This window comes from Mus musculus, chromosome 5 (assembly GCF_000001635.26).
Source record: "Mus musculus strain C57BL/6J chromosome 5, GRCm38.p6 C57BL/6J".
NCBI classification, from domain to species: Eukaryota; Metazoa; Chordata; class Mammalia; order Rodentia; family Muridae; genus Mus; species Mus musculus.
In genome coordinates, this window is record NC_000071.6 from 107,061,891 (window position 1) to 107,080,384 (window position 18,494).

Below are 18,494 nucleotides of genomic sequence, written 5' to 3' on the forward strand. Positions count from 1 at the left end.
GACTGACTGAATCTAGGCAGCCTGTGTGCAAAGCTAACTCACCATTCAGTCATGGAACTAAACTATGGTTTAGCCTTTTTTCAAAGTAAGAGACACATGTGTGACACGTTGCTAAGTCTTGACAGCTGTAGGTGTGTGGAGTTCCTCCACAGCAGCCCAAGGTGGCCCACTGACTGTCCTCTGGGACACAGATGAGCTGGGAACCAGAGCTCAGATGCAGCAATATCCAGCATCATTTAGGACAAAGCAAGAACAACTTGCTGGAGTGTAGAAGGGTTTAGGAGGGTTTAGAAGGTCATGCTGTGAGATGGTAGAAACAAATTGTTGGAGGATCTCCACAACAACAGAGGAGAGAGTGATATATCCTCAAAGGCACCATTCTGAGAGGTGAAGGAAACCATCAAAGCTTTCAGAGGTCAGGCAGAAACAATGCTGCCGGCCTAAGCCAACCAAACAGCGCGGCTCAGAGGCTGGCAGGTGGCAGAGGCCAGTGGCCCTGATTTCTTATTTCTGTCCATCACTCCGCGTACACATTGTGCTGTGCTGGACTTGCCCTCAGATTAAAAACTTGCTGCTTTGCCTAACAAGCGGACTTATTTATAGACTGTTACTATGTAAAGCGACTCCACATTTCTAAAGTGACAACAGGTCCTTAGGCAGAATTCTTGGCTGTGACACAGCAAAAGTGTTTTAGAAAGATTAGCCTGTCAAAGGTGCTCTAAATAGATACAAAATGAAATGGGGAGAGCGGAGACAGAATAGGGAGTGGGCAGGGGGAGGCCTTGGCGTACTGAGCACAGCGTTAGGGGAGAGTGATAGGCGATGCCAGAGCATGGCACACTGCTGACGGAGTTGACCAGGCTGGGAGAGGGGAGAAAATTATGGAGGATCTTAAAACAACAGGCAGAAAAGGGAATCTGGATCAGCTAGACAAATTTTACCTGAAGGTAAAATTCTGGGTTTTTGGTCCAGCTGCCATTGCCCATCGATCTTCTTACTGACTGGTTGCAAACCACAGGCTACCCATTCTTCCCAGACTCTGTTGTCTGTTTTTAAGTGTATGGCTCACACAAGTTCTACTACTCAGTCCAACTCATGGGCTTTCATTTTCAGTGTTTTCAGGTAAATCGTAATGAGCCCAACTCCCACATCATGTCACCTCTTCTTTGGCACACACAAAACAAGCATGGACCTAAGTGAAAGATGGGTAGGATGGTCCACTGCAAAGCACTTGACTTGGATCTGGCTGCATTTGTGTAGTTTGGTGCATTCAGAAATAATGCTATTGTGGTTTTGGTGTGAAGTGTCCTCTACAGGTTCACTGTTTGCACACTTGGTCCTCTCCTCAGCTGTGGACTGTCTGGGAGGTGGTATAAACTTCAGTAGGTGGGACCTAGCTAGAGACAGTAGGCCCCTGGGGCCATGCCTTTGAGGTTAATCCTGGTTTCTGGCTCGCTCTCCTTGCTTTCTAGCTGACACCCATGAGATGTTTCACTCTTCACTATGACAAGCTGAGACCTCGGAAGGATGAGACAAGATAAACTTCTTCCCTTTAAGTTGATTTTCTAGGTGCTTCATGTCATAAAGTACCATAAAATTAACATGGATGCTTGCAGATCACTTCTATAGATTAGAAGAAATTTGTACGAACTAATGTGATACTTTGACTTGCATTTTAATATGTTTTATTATAAATGTCTAGAAAAAAGTTAAAATTGGATATATCGGAAAGACAAATTATTCATTGAGTCAAGGAAGCTGATGTTCAGAAGTCAGTCAGAAATGTAAGACAGGATGTCACTGTGAGGTTGATGATCAATGCCAGAAACAATAGACAAAGGATGCATCAATGCTAAGTGAAAATAAAAGGCTCTGTGATGGAGGTGATTTCTGGCCCAGGCAACTTAAAAGAAAAGTTAAGGAAGACATGGAGGGAGAGAAGAAAGGAGGTGGGGGGGGGGGTGGAAGAGAAGAAAAGAAATATTTACAAGGTGTAACTATACCCTTTATGAGGCATAAATATACCCAAGGAAAGTAGGCAAAAATATTTGTAGCAATTTAAAAACAAAAGAGGCACAAGGAAGAACAGGATGTTATGGTTTGAATATGCTTGACTCAGGGAGTGGCACTATTTGCAGGTGTGGCCTTGTTGGAGTAGGTGTGTCACTGTGGCTGTGGGCTTTAAGACCCTCATCCTAGCTTCCTGGAAGTCAGTATCCTGCTTGCTACACCTTCAGATGAAGATGTAGAACTCTCAGCTCAGCCTGCACCATGCCTGCCTGGATGTTGCCCTGCTCCCACCTTGATGATAATAGACTGAACCTCTGAACCTGTAAGCCAGCCCCAATTAAATGTTGTCCTTATAAGAGTTGCCTTGGTCATGGTGTCTGCTCACAGCAGTAAAACCCTAACTAGACAGATATGCATTTCCACAGAGCCACAACTCCCTGAGGGGACTCAGGGCTGCAGCAGAGATGGCAAGCCATAGTCTCCAATCCACTTCTGTAAAACAGAGCCATCACTGGGGAAGGGCTGCCAGCTCTGACCTGTACTTCGCAAAGCTTCTAGAAGCAGCCATGTAATGAGCTCTCACTTAGAGAATGAGAGCCAAGTGCTGTGCGTGCTGTGCTGAGGAGGATGGAAACAGTGAGTTCCTGGATTCAACAGTAATGGCAGGGAGGCAGGGTGGAAGGATGCTATGTTCTCCAGTAGAGAAAAACCCACCTGCTAACAGGGAAAGCTACTGTGGACCAACACATGGCTGAGAAGCAGTCTTCTTTTTAATAATAGGGCAATTGTGGCTTTTGCTTGTTTTTATACTGAACACTGGCCTTCAACCAAGACTGTAAAGGATGACCAGATGGAAAACGGAAGGTTAGGCAAAAGGGCTAAGGGGAAAATGGGAAATTACAGATTAGAGAAGTTAGACTAACCCTCCAAATTCAGTGTTATAGGAATGGAGGGTGCTAAATGTTCAGAAGGAGAAGGAGGGGTTGGATGAAGGGGAAAAGACATTAGACCTAGACTGTAACAAGAGTATTCAGTACCTCTCAGATTCGGGCAAGCATTTCAAAGGCCTGAGACCATGTGACTAGAACACTGCCTTTCTTTCTTTCCACTTGTTTTGCTGTTGGGCTTTCCTCTCCTGGCTCCAAAGGACCATGAACTTTAGAACATCCCCAAAGGACTCCACAGCATGGTCCGAGACTCATGGAAATGTGACGAGAGCTCTGCCATTTACACAGTGCAGCAGAAAAGCCCCTAGCTTAGCTGCTTAGCGGGAGCCAGTGCCTCACACCAGGGACTGCAGTCCAGTGGGATAAACCGGAGGAAGATTTGTTTGTGAAACTGAGTTCTAGCCTTGAAGCAGACTGACTGATGGCAGCACCCCACTGGGGACAGCTCTTCTCTTGTCTGTGTGAGAACAAACTGTACACCTGTTGGTCAGGGGAAAGGGCCACAGCAGGGCTGGAGTCTGCTCAGAGGAGGCAAGACTCCAAAGGAAGGAGGCCAGGCTCCAAACAGGCTTTGGGTGTTTTCGAAAGGCTGCTGGAAATGGGTTAAATCACACAGTCTGCTTTCTCCTGCCTCATTTAGTTCAACCAGTCTAAAAGAAGCCATAACCAAATCTTCAGTGACCTTTAAAGAGGCGCCTGTTCCCACTTACAGGTCAGACTGCATTTTGGATCAGACCAAGGTCCAAGCCTTCACCCACCCATAGGACACCAAGGAGTGACTGGAGGGGGCATGGAGGGAGAGTGTCTTTGTCCTCATTTCTATTGACTCCCCAGAGCTACCACAAATACCAAATGAAAATTTCGATACAGTTGTCAAGAGCTGAAATGCAAAGAAATGTATCTCCAGAAAACAGTCTTCTTACAACAGGTTCCCAAGTCCTCACTTGTTTTGGAGCCTCTGGCCAGGTATGGTGGCTCACACCTTTAATCCCAACAGTCTAGGGAGGCAGAGGCAGGCAGATCTCTGTTTGAGGCCAGCCTGATCTACATAGTGAGTTCTAGGACAGCCAGAGCTACATAGAGAAACCCTGTCTCAAAACATTAATTAGCTAATTAATTAATTAAATTCTGGAGGTCTCAACGGCTTCACGAAGGACTGTCATCTTGAGCTTGGTGAATTGTCTGACCCCATTAATGGTTGGTCCTCCATCTGGAAAGAGGCCAGAGAGAAGGCTCAGTCTGTGAAGTGCCCATAGCACAAGCATATGGACCCCCGTTTGGAACCTTAAAAACCCATGGAAAAGGCTGGGCACGGTGACATGTGCCTGTGACCCCAGCACTAGGGTTGCCAGAAGGTGGAAACAAGCAGAAGCTTGAAGCTCACTGGCCAGCCAGCCTAGCCAAGCAGTTTCAGCTGCAATGACAGACCTGTCTCAAAAACTAAGCTGAAGAATGATCAGGGAAAGGCTCTCATGTCAATCAGTCCTCCGCATACCCACACACGTGTGCACATGCCCACACTAACAAGTACATACACCACACACAACCTACAAGTATAAATAAATATGGTCTTAAAAGAAAGTACCCCATATGCTGTAGTAAGGGCTAGGGTGAGGTGGTGTGCTGTGTCTGCTTGCTCCACTCGCCCAGCTCAGCACCTGTCCTTCAAAAGGTGAACTGAGCATGGGGGGTCCGGAGCAAATATGATGTGCATGTCTTCATTTGTCACAAGGAGCCCAATATACAGAGCAGCTGAGTTCTCCAGTGGAGTATTTTCTTTTGGGAAGAAAACCAAGTCCCTTATCTGACCCCTTCCCCTCCCCAAAAGCAGAAACTCCAAGGGAAAACCCCTAAATCCAGATCATTAAAATACGCTGCTCACCCTGGACTAGAAGTGCTCCCACAGTCTCCAGGAAAAGGGGGTTTCTGGGTGAGCAGGTGTATCTCCTCCTAGAACCAGGCTGTTGCCTTCGTGGGTGAGGCATCCACTCCATTGCCAAATGAGCCTGGGCTAAGCCAAATTCAACTCTTTCTTGGTCCTGTCAAGAGCTCCTACTCTGTTCTCTGGAGCAAGCCATAATAAACACAATCCCTTTCTACTCCCCTTTCCCAATTTCGGCCGGGATCCTTTCCACTGCTTCAAAATGATTCATGCGGTTCTAATGTCCTGGTTTTTCATGTTTGAATTTGCTTCTGTTCATCAGAGGGGGGAAAAATCCTAATTCCTATTAACAATAGAGGCCATAAATCAGCTCCAAAAGCCTTATAGGTTAAACCAGGCAGAATGAAAACACATCTACCTGGGCCTGGTAGCCGGCTGTTGAGACAACTCAGTAAGAGTGAGTACTGCTCTTTTGAAGGACTCACATTTGGTTCCCAGCGTCCACACTACACAGCTCACAACTGCCAGTAATTCTTCTGGAGGAGCCAACTACCACTGGCACCTACAAGTACCCACACTCATGTGGTCATACCCACACACATAATTTTAGCCCCCTCCCCCCACGGATCCATTTAACCCTCACACTCCTGACACACACACATTGATCCGTACACTAAGAAAGCCTTTCTTTTAAAATCAAGTACATTATTAGTTCATATCTAGTTTGGGTCAGTTATACTATTTTTGTTTATGATGGTGTTTGTTTGTTGTTTTTCCTCTTTTACTCCAATAGTTCGCACTGTTCTCAAATTCACTACGCAGGAGAGGGTGGGCAGGAAGGCGGAGCACAAGGGGGGGGGCAACTTGAAACTGTCGAGGCCAGCGTGTCAACAAGCACTGCAACACCTATCATTAAAAATAATCTTAAAGCACAGCTAGGAGCCTGAGACAGGCCTCAAGACGCCAGTTACTATCCATTCCTAGATTCTGCTACTCGGTCATGCCTAGCCCAAAGCCAACAAAGGCCAAAAGGTAAACTCCAGGGCAATATATTTAATCAGTTATCTCTTATCTCGAAATCATTCCTGGGTTTTAGGCAACACAATCTATCCTTTAACTGAAAGCTAAAACCCCACAGTAATAAAATGCAGTTAATTATTTCTTCCTTTGTTGGCCCAAGAGTGAGCTTTTCTCAGAAAAGCTCACATCACCCTGAAAGCTATGTTCTTCTCACCTCAAACAGCCTTGATAAATAGACTCACGAGACTGAAGATGGCTGATTCTTTCTTCTTCTCACCCCATCTGCCCTCCTTGGTCCTCTAGCTTCTCTCTGTTTTTCTCCTTTTGTTAAATGGCTCCTGACTCTCTAGTTCTTTTCTATTGTCTCTGTCTTTTAAGCTTCCTTCAGAGACCTGTTCCAGGAGACTTCGGTCCCTGAGTGTATTTCTTATTGCCAGAAATCAAACGTTATACTTGGAAATAGAAAGACGAGGGACCCCCAGGCACAAAGCATCATCAGAAGAGTAGCCTGAAACTGAGACAGCAATCCAGTGCATCAGGGCTGTGCTAGAATGAATGCTGAGACTCTCAGAATTGAGCAGGAAAGCACCGGCATCAACCTGCTGTCCAGCTGTGGCTCTGAGACCATCCAATCATTACCCAAGTGTCTCATCAGAGCAAATACAATCTCCACGCTCTGTAGCCTGTGGGTGATTCTGACACTGGCTTTTCTCAAAGATGAACAATCAAAGAAAGCAAAACCTGCCTTGGGAGTGTGCAAAGCAATCAGGTGGAAGACAAGATGAAGAGCATTCCTCTGACAGCAGCTTCCCTTAGGAGACGAGAAAACGTTTTTTTTTTTTTTTTTTTTTTTTTTTTAGGAAAGTGCAAAAAATAGTCTTGGAAGAGTGTAGGAAGAGACAAGTTCTGTGAAAGAAATACAAATTAGTCACCAGGAGGGTGGATGCAAGGATAATAGATCGACATCAGCATCAAGGTGACATGGGTCAGACAAGTAAGCTTAACAAAATAGTAGCCAGTAGTATAGTACAGTTCTCAGTGAGTGAGGAGAAGCCCTGGGTGCATTGGGAAGGAAGTCTGGACACCACAGTGAAGATGAGGTGAAGTTTCAGTGTTGGGAAAGAAGACAATAGGAGCAGAAGACAGAGAGCCCAATTCAAATTAGTGTGTGTGGAAGGGGTGGAGCAAAGAAACAGGAAAACAAGACATCCCTAGAGAGCACTAGAGTACTTGGCCAGGTACAGGGTAAAACTAAAGAAATGGTGCAGCCCATGTTTTTAAGAAAGGATAAAAAATGGAATGTCTTGTTTATATCAGAGCAAAGAAACAGTAACCCCTGCCACGCTTACTCCAGAAAACATTGTAGACATGGCTACAGACTGGACCAAGAAGGATCATGAATGTGGATTTTCTGTCTTTGGTTAGTGAAAGCAACCGAGGGACTTGGTCAGAAAGGTAAAGATTCCAAAAATATATCAGTCCATGGTCTCTTCCGGAAAACATTGAGGAAACACATTGATCAACTGGTAATGGAAATGAAAATTAACAACGCACATGTGCACACATGTGTCTATGCCTTCAAAGGAGCAGGGCTTGCCTTACATGGTTTGACACTGTATTCTGAAGTTCAGTAGGCTGTGTCTGCTGTCTGGGACACCACCTCTTGGAGAATGGCTCAGCTCTTATGAGAAGCAATGTTTGCTGATGGCTCTCACCTCCTCTCCATCCTTTCTACCCCTTCCTAGTTTTGTTCACGTCCATGTCCTTATTTAGCTGTGAACTTCGAAGGAGGCTTTATAATCAGACTTGTCGTGGGTTCTCGCTGGTCTTTCTAGAACTTGGGATTGGTTTGGATATAGATAGGAAATGTCAGTAAGTCATGAGGGAAGATGCCTAGGAATAGCTCAGTTAGGGTTGTTGGTTCAGCATGTACAAAGTCAAGGATTTGATTCCAGGCACTGACAAAAGTTGAAAGAACAAAGAGACACAGGGGGTTCCGTAGGGAAGACTTACGGAGATACATAGTATCTTATAGAGATACATAGTAGAAAACAGGCTTTTTTTCTCAGACCACAGCCATGCCTTGAAGATATGGTGACCATCTTATATCCATGGAGAGAACTGGTCTTAGGCACCAAGCACTCAGGTTTGGCAAAGGCAACAGATTCAGAGAACCTGGGTTATGCTGATATTGTTGAGTAGCTACAGTAACTGAACTTGGACTACAGGGCAATACAGTCTATACTTATTACTAAACACAAATGAGCTCAATGTGCTGTCACGCACAGCACAATCCGTCTTAAGGAACAAGCCCTGCCGTGTCAGCTTTTTCTCCAATGCTACATTTCATGGTGCCCAGAACCATTTCTGGAGCCAAGTCCTTTAACCCTGAGTTCATATGGGATCTCTTGCCTTACTTGACTGCCGCTTGTAACAGTAATGGGTGCTGTTCTTATCCAGAGTTTTAGAACAATGGCTAAGCTTATTGCATAGTGAAGACGCAATGCCAAGAAAATCAGTAAACAAAGAGTCTTTTCTTTCTCCCTCTCTTTCTCTACACAAAAGCCATATTGCACAGGATGGCATAATGAACTTTTCATTGCTAAAGAACGTGAGAAATGCGTTTATGCATCTTTAAGCTTCGTGTTAAAGTACCCACTGAGCTTTTTCTGTTTGTCCTTTTAGTGATGGAGACAATAAATCATCCCAGGGAAAACCTTATAAATCACTAATCTTCTTTTGAATTTGCCACTTGTGATGGTTCCTGGATTGAATGACTCTTACAAATTAGAGTAGAGTATTATCTCATTTATGTAAATATGGGGAAACTAAAACTATGGAAATAAATGAAATTGCTTAGGGTATTCTTTTTCTATATGGTAGGGTATAGTTATTATTTTTTTCAACTTAATAGACAATTGCATTAACTTTTTTTTTTTTTTTTGAGCACAGGCTTTTTCTTGACCCAGGAAGTACATGGCACGACCTCACTTTCCCAATAGGAACGGGGTGATCATTCTTCCTCTTAGCTTGGAAGTAAAGTTTATTTTCTTTCCAAATTCAGATTTCTTTCTTTTTTGAAATTTATGTGTACATGTCTGTGTGTGTGTGTGCGTGCTATGTGCATCATTGATTCCATGGAAAGCAGAAGAAGCCATCAGATCCCAGCCCTGGATCTGGGATTACAGATGGTTATGAGCAATCTAACGTAGGTGTCGGAAACTGAACTCAAGTTCTCTGAAAGAGCAAGTACTCTTAAGGGATGAACCATCTCTCAGGGCCCCAAACTCAGATTTCTTTAAACTAGAAGTGCATAGGAGGCAGAAGCAGGCAGATGTCTGTGAGTTCCAGGACAGCCAGGGCTATAAGACAGAGAATCTGTCTCAGACAAATGAACAAACAAAAAACCAAAATAAACATATAAACAAACAGAACAAATAAATAAATTAGATTGTGAACTCTACTTCTGGTAATGTTCCCCATGCCCAGGCTACAGAATTGGCGCCTCTCCTTCAGATTGCTGATGCCCTAAGGCCTCCCATACTTGTTATATCGATGGCTCTTCTATGTAGGCACATTCCTGGGCTTGAAGGTCAATGCCTGTTTTCTGACAGCTTAGCCACTTGTCCTCTCAGGTCAACCAAAGAAACAAATGATGATGAGAAGTGGAAAGGGGGTTTTCCAACACTGAGAAAAGGGACACATAAAGAGATGTAGCTGCCTCAAGTCCATCGTTAGGTTTAAATACAGGACAAGAGGTATGCATGAGTAAACAGTCCTGGTCAAGGTATGGACCTGTCCCTACGTCACACACCAGGCTCTCCTGCAAGTTACTCTGACACACTGTCCAAAGCTGTGTGAATCCCTTCCTGGCTCGCACAGGACCCCAGAGGACTTCTCTCAGTATGAAAGTTCAGGGGGAATTCCATTCCCCTGGGGATCTCTGTTTAAGTAGCCTGTTAGCTCCTGCCAGAATAGTCACACCAAGATCCACCTTGTTTGACTCTGAGCTGACTTCCTTCAATGGCTAATTTCTTGGCATACCCCTTGGGAATCCATTTGCTGGTGTCTCTTAGATGGCTTCCAGTATCCTATGTAGGAAGCAGTTGTCCTTTGTGGTACATGAAGGGTGCAGGGGATTAGTTCATCTCCAAAGCTTTCATCCTTATCCAAAGGGGAGATTGCCTTGCAATTGTTGTACTCAAAATGTAAGGCCCCAAGCAAGACTGGCCTGGCACAAGAAGCTTAGATGTCAACTTGAGTAGCCATCTTGCTTCTTAGGATAACATGATCTCCAGGAAATTACCACGGCAAATTGCCTGTTAGCTCTGTTCCCTGCCAAGACATCTTACAGAATTGCTTGTATTCTGTGCTGTTACTTTTGTTCCAGTAGGGTGGGCTGAACTGGCTTTGGTCATCCTACAGTCTGATTCCAGGATTCTTCTCTGAAGGAGAGGCATCTTTTGATTACAAAGATTGCCAGCACAGGCCCACTTGGACAAATACTTGACTTAATGCCGAGAAAGCCATCTTTACATTTTTAATTTATTTTTGGATGTTTATGCATGTTTACATGTGTGTGGGTGTGCATAGATATGAAGTCAGAGGCCTGAAGTTGATGCTTGGTGTCTTCTTTGATCTCTCTGCCCTTTATTTACTGAGGCAGGATCTCTCACTGTACCCAGAGTTCACCAGCTATGGCTCATCTAGTTAGCCAACTTTCCCAGGTTTCCCTGTCTCTGCCTTCCAAATGCAGGGATCACCACACCTACTGGGCAAGAGAGTTTTCACCAAGGGAGAGAGTTTGCATCAAGCCAGTTCAAGAAAAAAAATCCATTAAATTATTTACTTATTTTTAATTGTATGAGTGTTTTACCTGAATGTACTTCTGTGTATCATGTGCATGCCTGGTGCCAAAGAATTTAGGAGGCAGTAGATCCTGTGGTACTGGAGCCACAGACTGCTGTGAGCTGCCGTGTGGGTACTAGACTCAAACTTGGGTCTTCTGGTAGTGCAGCTAGTACTTACTTGCTAGTCCATCTCTCTAGCCCCAAGAATCTATTTTTAAATGATAAACATAAGGAAGAAAGGGAACTTGGAGTGGTCCAGGAGCCCCAGCATGACTGAAGCCTCCAACTGCACCCCCACTTCTCCTTGTGCTTGTCCTTGTCACTTGTCCCTATGCTGCTTACTCTCCTCTTCTTACCCCTGCTTTCAAATCCCTCCCAGTGCTGGGATGCCACTCAGGACCCCACACAAGGGCAACTCTGATGCCTACACTTGTCTTTTACCTTCGCTGCTCATTGGTTTAATTTTCTATAAAATGTTCAAATGTTACATGTACTGGCTGGTTTTGTGTGTCAACTTTACACAGGCTGGAGTTATCACAGAGAATGGAACTTCAGTTGGGGAAGTGCCTCCATGAGATCCAGCTGTGGGGCATTTTCTCAGTTGGTGGTAAAGGGGGTGGGGTGGGAAGGTGGGGGGGGGCATTGTGGGTGGTGCTATCCCTGGGCTGGTAGTCTTGGGTTTTATAAGAGAGCAAACTGAACAAGCCAGGGGAAGCAAGCCTGTAAGAAACATCCCTCCATGGCCTCTGCATCAGCTCCTGCTCTAGTCCTGACTTCCTTTGGTGATCAACAACAGTGTGGAACTGTAAGCTGAATAAACCCTTTTTTCCCCACTTGCTTCTTGGTCATGATGTTTGTGCAGGAACAGAAACCCTGACTAAGACATTACAGAATATTTTGATATACAGCTGATAGGAAAAAACAATGAAACCCACCTTTCAGAAGGGGTTTGTTTCCAAGTGTCTGTCAGTCTGTCCCTTTTAAGAGCAAGTCCTGGAAATAACCTAATTAATTACTAATTAATCAACTTCGATGACAGTGCATCTTTACAAGGCCAAGAGAACAAGTTTCTAGAAAAAGGATCAGGCATGACACACACAGTGAACCTGATTAAGTAATCCCCAGAGCACAGAGTCATGCACGGCCTTCAGGTGAGGGGCTCCCTGGCCTTCAGGAGGAGCTGGAACACTCGGGTATTTTGGCCTAATCTTTTAATGAATGGAAACTTCTTCTGTAAGATGCACACTGTTAATTTGTTACATGAGGATAGAAGCATCCTCTGAGAGGAATGAATTCCCTACAAAGCACAAAAGGGGGAGGGGTGGGGAAATAGGGAAGAAAAGGAAGAAAGAAAAAAAGGAAGAAAATCCTAAAATCTATTTCTGAATGAAAAAAAAAAAGCATTTGCTGGTAAAATTATACACAATCCCTCAGAAACTCAGCAGAGGCACAGACAAGAGTGTAACCATAGTTTCTGATTTTAAACTGTCTTCCATAATTGTTTTCTTTTCCTGGTATTACCAGTTCAGTGACCTAACTTGGTTGGAAAAACAAGCCTTCTCCAAGAGAAACAGCATTTAAATCAAAGAGAATTCTTACATCAACAGATTTAAAAAACAAAAAAACCTGTGACTGTTTGAAGACTGGTGTTTCCGACAGACAGCGCCTTTGGAAGCTGGGACTGGGGGCTCTGTCACCACTACTCAGGAGTCGGTCCTTCAGGGGAATTTTAGAGTTGTATTTTGAAAGGTTACTAAGAGCGGGTATTTTATCATTGTGCTGTGGTACAGAAAGGAGGTTTTCATTATTATTATTTATACTGGAAACTAGTGACAGGCAACGAGTATTCACTAACTGACCAGCTATTCATCAGACCCTACACAGTTGAAGAATCTCCTGGGTTGGAAGCTTAGCTCTGTGGTGGGGCGCTGTTCTATGATGTACAAAGCCTGGAGTTCTATCAATAGCACCACGTCTGTATGTGCATAATGTGCATTCAAGCCCTCACTCACAGAAAGAGGAGGGGAAGGGAAGGGGAGAGGGAGAGGGAGGGCAAGGGAGAGGGCAAGGGGGAGGGGGAAGGAGAGACAGAGAGACAGAGGGAGGGAGGGGGTAGGTGGGGGCTGGCTGTGTTGAGGGTCACCACTAAAATCTTTGAAATTGTTAGAGTAAACATTAGATTTTTTTTTTTTTGTATCGTGGGAGAGATTGATATGACATGTCTAACTTAGGACCAACCTTCTTTTTCCAATTTTTTTTTTTAAAAAAGGGAATAATATTGTGAAAACTAGGAAACACATTCAACCTCAACTAGTTATAATCCGAACATACCATGATTTCCTCGCCAGTAATGGTGCTTCCATCTCTACTACCATTCTCCTAAATATTCTAGCTCATGTCAAAATGTTTTTTTAACGTTCTCAGCGAGAACATTTAGTATTTAACAAATGTGCCTGCACCTCACGGGTTTGTGTCAATAGAGAAGTCTTCCAAGGCCTCTCCTTTCTCTGTCCTAAGATTAAGTAAGCAATAATGAATCCGTGAACTTGGCCCTCTTTTATTTTATCATGAAAACGATTATGGGTGGTTAATTTCATGACAGCTTCAAATATCTGCCTATAAAACGTTTCCATATGCTTTCAGATGGCTCTGGAATGTTCCTCTCTGAGACACGCCTACCTTTTCTGGTAAGGACACAGCCGGGATAGCAGCGTGATCCTAGAGGAGCATGGTCCAGGCCACCACTGCGCAGGCGTTGTCCTGTTCCCACCCTCTCTACTTCCTGTTCTGCAAGGCAGTCCTTAGGTGCTGGAGCTGGCAGTGACAGAAGAGACCTGCAAGAAGACGCTCCTGGCAGCATAGTTTACCCTGTCCCTTTGAGAACTATCCCAGCACAATCCTCCTTTCACAGGAGAAGTACCCTGAAAGCAAGGGTGGGGTTGGATCTAGAACCTCGTGGGATTCCAGGCACTGGGAGACTTATTGAAATCGCGCAGTCCTGGGAGACAGCAACACTAGTTTGTTTCCCACAAGTCAAGTCAGAATGAGGAACACGTTTACAGGTTCGGAAAAGTGACTGCATTCTGGCCAGCATGTACTCAGTCCACTTACGACAAGCCAGCAAGTCTGGTGCATCTCTGGCTCTGTGTATGCTTATTATAGCTACTTGTGCTTAGTTGAGAAACCATTCAGGAAAAATAGTCTAGCTTCGTCAGGGACAGCCGTGATGTTGTACCTCTAGCTGGCTACAATAATCTAAGGCAGGAAGTTCCTTAACCTGATAAAGAGCTAACTTATGCTCTAAATGAGTGACTGCTTTCCTTCAAATATCAGCAAAAACCAAGGACGTCTGTTCCTGCCAATTTTATCCAACATCTTCCTCCAAGTACAACTCGGTATTTGTAGACAAATGACCTTAGAAAACTGCAAAGAATCCACTAAAAATTATTAGAACTAAATAAGTTTATCTTCAGTACATTAGATCAATATTCAAATATCAGTTTTATTTTTGTGCATTAGTGATGTGCAACCCCCCAAAGGAATAGAGAACACAATTCTGTTTACAATTGCAGTAGACTAGACAAAAATAAAGATGTTTAGCAATCCTGTTTACAATAATAGCAAACTAGATAAAAATAAAACATTTAGCAATTCTGTTTACAATTACAGCAAACTACATAAAAATATTTAGAAAAAAATAAGACATTTGCATAAAAGAAGTACAAGACATACACTGAAAACTGTACAGCATGGACAAAAAAAAATCAGATGCCTACGTGAGTGTAAATGTAGCTGTGTGCACAGAGGGGGACGAGGAAGACGACAGTCCATATCCAGCTCCACCCCTAAGAGCCTTTCTGCCTTTCTGCTGTTTATAGAAAATGGTATGTCTATACTAAAGTTTATGTACAAATAAATGCACAATACTTACAAATGGCAAAAACATCATCAAAACATCAAAAGCAAATGAAATATGATGGTGTGTATCTGTGAACCTGGCTGCTCAGGAGACTGCGGGGATGACGACTCCAAGATCAATGCCATCCAGAGAGATTTAGCAAGACCCCAGATGAGAGAAAGAGGGAGAGTAGGAGGGAGGGAGGGAGGGAGGGAGAATGGAGAGGAGGGAAGGAAGGAAGGAAGGAAGGAAGGAAGGAAGGAAGGAAGGAAGGAAGGAAGGAAGGAAAAGAAAGAAAGAGAGAGAAAGGAAGGAAGAAAGAAAGAGAAAGAAAAGACAGACAGACAGGGGCTATAGGTCAGCATAGAGAGTTTGTATAGCATATGTGGGCCTCCCCAGTACTGAAGAGTGACAACAGGATTCCCCAGTAATGATGCTGTTTGCAAGTGGAAAGGGTTAGCCATAGAACAAGAGTCAACATTTGCAAAATATACTCATAACACAGAACCCCAATTCAAATTTTACCGAGAACAGTTATAATTCAACAATCTGATTATAAATGGGACATATCTTTGGAGAGCTATTTATTATATTTGCTAGGGGTAGATCAAGTAAAGCCTTAAAAACTATTTCAATGATTTTTTTTTCTCCTGAGCAGAATGAAAAGTTCGGCTTGCTTCCTTGCATCTGGAACTCCTGGGTCGGTAGTGTCTGCAGAGTCAGGGCAGGCACGATGTCTGAAGCAATGCCCTCTTTGTTGGATTTTCCAGGCTCTGAGCACCACTCAGCTGTTTCTTTCCCAGGAGAGTTTTTTCATACTGGAGACTTTGGACACAAAGTGTGATACATATTGTCACCATCCTAACACTGCTCCTCCCAGACCACCCATTTTCTAGTTAAGGACTCCTCATCTTAGAGGAACTTAGTAGGACAGAAGTTTCAGCCAGGAAGAACTACCAGGTCAGCTCCACGTCCCCACCTGAACCTGTGAGATAACCACCTCCTCTCCCAAGCCTGCCTTTGACATGAGGAAAAGCCACGTAGGAAGATGACGACTTCTCCAAGAACTTAAATGGAAGAGGCCTTAGCACCCAGGCCTTATCCCTTAGGTCATCCTTCGTTCCAGTGAAAGGAAACTTTGCTCCCCGTTATTCTGGAAAGTTACTGACTTGAGCACTAGGGATAAGCAGCTGGGTGGCTTGAGATAGAACTGTCAAAACCAACAACTAATCATGGTTCAGAGCACGTGGACATTTCAACAGGAGCCTGGAGGAGAAGGCAGGGCTTCTTTCCTCAACTGCACAAATTAAATAACACAGAACTCCATCCAATCCAGATTTTACCTGCCATTAAGTAATAAGTGGATTGGAAACATTTTTTTTTTTTTTGAGACGGTCTTGCAGTATATCCCTACCTGCCATGGGACATACAGTAAACCAGGCTGGCCTTGAACTTTCAGCAACCGCCTGCCAATGTCTCCTGAGCTGGAATTATACATTCGGGCCTTAACCGGACTTGACTTCAGGGATGGTACCAGCATTCTCACCCAGGCAGGGGCGGCCAGTATTGGGCCGTGCCCAAGGATGCTGTGAGGCAGGACAGTCTGTGCTATGATGTTCTCAGGGACTATGGGTGGGCCCCTCTCACAGATCTCACACCCAGGCTCCCTGGGGCCCTAGATGAGAATTAGTCAAGACTGTTAAGACAGTCAAGCTTTTTGCTCCTGGCAATCCCAGCAGAAGAAGGCGAATTTTCTGCATGAAGTTGAACTGGAGTCCCACACCGAACTTCCCTCAGCCAGGTCCTAAGACTTCTGAAGGCTTGCTGGGGAACAGCGTCTCCTCAAAGCAGGGAGGATCACCCCAGGATTCCCAGGCCAGGAGCCTCACAAAACCCCCCAGCACAAAATAAATCTTCCTTTAAAAGTTTGGGGCACAGGGTGGAAGCTAGAGAGACAGTTCAGCAGTTAAGATACAGGCAACTCTTGCAGAGGATACAAGTTCAGTTGCTGACACATTAGGTGGCTCACAGCGTACCTCCAGCTCTGGTAGACTCAACCCGCTCCTGGCCTCTGCTGGCACTTCCCTTGTGCGTACATACCTACACACAGAAACAAAACTAAAGCTAAAATAAATCTTTAAAAATCCCCTAAACCAGCCAGGCATAGCACTGTACACCTTTAATCCCAGCACTTGGGAGGCAGAGGCAGGCAGATCTCTAAGTTTGAGTCCAGCCTGGTCTACAGAGTAAGTTCCAGGACAGCCAGGGTTACACAGAGCAACTCTGTCTTGAAAAACCGAAACCAAACCAAACCAAAAAAAGAAAAAAGAAGAAAAGAAAAGAACCCCCCCCCCAAACCCGAGCAGCCCATAGTCCCTGAGAACATCATAGCACAGACTGTCCTGCCTCACAGCATCCTTGGGCACGGCCCAATACTGGCCACCCCTGTCTGGGTGAGAATGCGGGTACTGTCCCTGAAGTCAAGTCCGGTTAAGGCCTGAGTGTATAATTCCAGCTCTCAGGAGACATGGGAAAAAGACTGCCTGAGCCAACCTTGGTATCTTTGTAGGATAATTTGAATTCTCCTTGAAAGTCTCAAAGCTCCTCCAAGGTACTGAGCTCCCACCAGCAAGAGAGCCCACACTGCTTATTTGTAGTGGAGGCTCTGGAGTTGCACACTTGTGTGAGGTCTCCTCATCCAGGGTAGCAGGAGACTCCTCAGAGGGTACAGTCACCACCCTTCCCAGAAAGTACCCTCTGTTTTCTCTCATGAACCCTTTTCTAGGCACGCAGCCAGGAGACCGTCCTCCCCAGGAAACCATGGCAACTACAGACCTCGGAGGAACACTGCCTCATGTGTCATCATTGTAAAAAATTAATGCTTCAAATCGACTGTTAGGGTGTTTACCCAGAGCAACTCGGACATCCCATCAGTCTTTGCAGAGCAACAAGAGCTCGCCGGAATTGTTAACTTCGATGGGTTCCCGTGGATCCGAGTGGAGCGGGGAGGTCTGGACCTGGCTGCCTGCTTGCTGAGTCAGAGCAGGCCTGGTCACTGACACAGGCTACCCCCTGGGCCATAACTGCCCCTTTCCTCTGGAGAAGAGGACAGAGAGACACCTGCACAGAGTCACAGATCACAGGGCTAGAAGAGGGCCTGCAGGATCTGATAATCACTTCCTCCCCTTTCCCTCCTCCCTGCTTCCTGCTTCCTGAGTCCTCCTTCCCCCTCTCATCCTCTTTCTCCCCCTCTCATTCCCCTTGTTTCCTCTACGTTTTCTTCCTCACCACCACCATCTCCACCCCACCCCACCCCCTTATCTTTCTTTTCCCACACACTGAGAAGCAGGATTTAGGAATATCTAATTCAACAGTAGATGGATAAGTCTGGACCAAGGGTCCATGAGGTCCATAATTGTTTGGAAAGTATCATAAACCATTATATACCTATGTAGATATAAAAATCACACACCCAGAAGCACGCTTCAGAAAAAAAGCCACGCCTTTGCTTAATTGGATGATGCATTGCTTGTGGTTTAGCTTCTCCTTTGAATTCCGTGAAGGGATGTGAGAACAAACACCTTTTCATCCTCCTGGGCACACAGGCTGAGGTCTGGGCGGGGTGCTGAGGTTTGAGTTGTGTTTGAGGTTAGCATGGGAGGGAGGGAGGGAGAGTACACAGTAACTCGGGGTTGTCAGCAGGCATGCATGTGTGAGCTGCTTTGGGAGCAGCCGGCCAGTCATCACAAAGACTGGACTCAAACTCAGCATTTACACCGTGAGTGCTCTCTGTCCGCTAGCTATACACCCTGTCAAAGGGTCACCTTTGTTGTTCATAAAGCCAGCCATCTTTAGGAGCCCAGGTAGCCTTTGACTCACGAGGTGAC

At 45.0% G+C, this 18,494-nt stretch overlaps 1 long non-coding RNA gene across 6 annotated transcripts in view; it reads left to right on the forward strand.

The window, feature by feature from the left end:
- The window catches only part of Gm33474, a 30,235-nt gene extending 13,314 nt beyond the window's left edge, over positions 1-16,921 (forward strand). The window contains exons 4-5 of one of the 6 annotated variants that reach the window (XR_001784912.1): positions 13,353-14,593; positions 15,266-16,921. This is a non-coding gene — a long non-coding RNA (predicted gene, 33474). Of the gene's footprint in view, positions 1-2,138; positions 2,182-13,352; positions 14,594-15,265 lie in introns of those variants that run through there. The other 5 variants (XR_389484.3, XR_389485.4, XR_880520.3 and 2 more) reach the window with 5 other exon arrangements.
- The last annotated feature ends 1,573 nt before the right edge of the window (positions 16,922-18,494 follow it).